Genomic DNA, 2,423 nt, shown 5'->3' with positions numbered 1-2,423 from the left:
ATGACTTGGGCCACGTCGGACAGTACACACACTGTACCTTCCTGATCATTGTCAGGAAAGTGTAGATAACAAGTAAAAAAATATGGTAAATACCTTTCCTGTTGATTCGCTGTACCCAAATGTTGCGTAGATGGCTGTTCTTCGGAAAGCGATTCCAGGACACATGCTTGGCAGTGAGAGTGGTGTGGGCACAGCCCGGTACACAGCAGGTTGTACCGCCCGTCATGTGGCTTCTGAGGGTGACCTAAGAAGATACTACATTCAGCTGACATCTCGAATAGTGAAATAAATAAGTGAAGTGACCATCAGTTTCAAAGTTGCAGTTGCTGACATAACTCGCTTGCTAAGGGCCCGCTCAACTCACAACCGCTGTTAAGAGCGATTGTGAAGCTATGCGATGTACTACATACGCATACCAGCCGCGACGATGAATCACCGGCGCTCGCGGACGGTCAGCGAACGCGAGAAAAGTGACGCCGCGCGGACGGTTGTTGACGAGCGCTGCCGAGGCACGCCGACCGCTGGTACAGCTTCGCAAGCGTCCGAAGGGCAAAAAGATCGCAACGACAAAGCACCGTCCCGAATGTTGAGCACGCAAGCAGTACTCGATATCCCACGCTCACATTTCACAGGGCGAGCGCATCACGAAGCGAAGGCATGTCGGCCTTCGCTTCGTGATGACTACTTTATTTCTCTGCTTACAGCGGTGACATTTGTAGTGATGTTCGAAACTGCTCTCTCGCGACCGCACACGAGTTAAATGAACGGCCTAGGAGCGGGATAGAGCGTAACGGCAACAGTCAGTACTCACCCCGGGAGCGGCGAACGAAGCGGCGTGGTGTCCGTCGACGGCCGCGTCGAAAACGATGGAATATGCACAAAAACACGTAATATACAGAAGAAATACAAAGCGCTGAACGAAATAGATACACTTATGAACAAGAAAAATACACTGGAGTAGATAAAAAAGAGGATTATTAAGTATAAACAACGAAGATGAAAAGTATGTCTAGAGCGAGGTGATGCGATTCCAACGGAGAGCAGCCAGACGACGGGGGCCGACAGAACACCGATCCCAAGATTCCTCGCGCGCGCGCCGGGGCGCTTGGGAGGACTGCAAATGGTCTATTGGAGCACAGTGCGTGCGATGCATTGTGATGTGGAAAGCAGAAGAGGAATGTCTAGAACGATAGCCTTGAGTGGATTGTGAAAAGAAACTAGTTTTGTTCTTGAAACGTTTACGTCGATTAGACGTTGAGCAAACTAGTCCATTAATTCGAGGGAGCATTCCTGTAGCATTTTCATCGCCATAGAAAAAAAAAAGGTGACTCGTCAGTAGAAGAGTGTCATGAGCATATTGATAAATGGCACGGTTTGAGATGGAAATATACATGTCGTAAACGCATATATTAAAGAGCAAATGTGAAAGAATCAAACCCTGCGGCACACCTGCTCTTAAAAAAACCTTGTTGCTACAAATTCCTTCCATTGATACCATTTGTGCTCGATCTTGAAAAAATATTTTAAAAGGGCCAAGAAAATTCTTCGGAAACCAACAGCCTGGGAGCTTTCATATTAACATTGCATGATTTACAGTGCCGAACCCCTTGGAGACTTCGAGAAAAAAACGCACATGCAAACAAGTTAGACTCGAAATCCAAATTTATGTTGTCTGAGAGAGCTTTAAGAAAAGCTTGTGTACCACGCCCCAGAATTAGTCCGTACTGTGTAGGAGAAATGATGTTGCATTTATCCGCAAAGGAAGCCCTCGTTGTGTAAATAAATGATTCTAAAATTTTAATCATACATGGCAGAATAGATATTGGTTTACAGTTTTTTATTCGGTCTCGTTGTCTTTCTTTAAAAAGAGGTTTAACAATGGCGGTTTTGAATTCGATGGGAATTGAACCAGTTTTGATTATTTTGTTGAAGGTAGCAAGAAGTGTGTATTTTATGCGATTGAAATTTTTACAGAGATTGCTTAGATGCACCCCATCGTATATCCTGTGGACTTGTTCGGTTTCAGACTAATGGTTTTTGTCTCAAGGTGGGAAAGGGTCATTTGTGGAAGAAATGCAGACGCCATAGCTGAGTTAGGGAGGGGAGAGACTGATGAGTCATTTGTCCGGCTTTGCCTGAAAACGTTGCGAAACCATTGTTGAAGGCATGAGCCGGAACAAGTGGATCAGGTCCAAAAGATGCATTGAAAGCATTCCCTTGTAGACGTTTCGAGGAAATTTCCCGTAAGTTATTAATCCATGACCAGGACTTTGCAGGATTGGTTTGAGATTCCAACATTTGTTTTATGAAAGTAAAGAAGCTTTTGCTGAACAAATCAGGGCGCTTTCTCTGTTCCAAATAGTACTGAAAACACATACAATGTTCGGGTTCTGCGGTGCTCAATGGCAATTTTCCAAGCAATT

This window comes from Ixodes scapularis, unplaced genomic scaffold, assembly GCF_016920785.2.
Source record: "Ixodes scapularis isolate PalLabHiFi unplaced genomic scaffold, ASM1692078v2 PGA_scaffold2__306_contigs__length_199485367, whole genome shotgun sequence".
NCBI lineage: Eukaryota > Metazoa > Arthropoda > Arachnida > Ixodida > Ixodidae > Ixodes > Ixodes scapularis.
The sequence above is the reverse complement of the archived record's forward strand: the minus strand, read 5'-3'. Positions refer to the sequence as shown.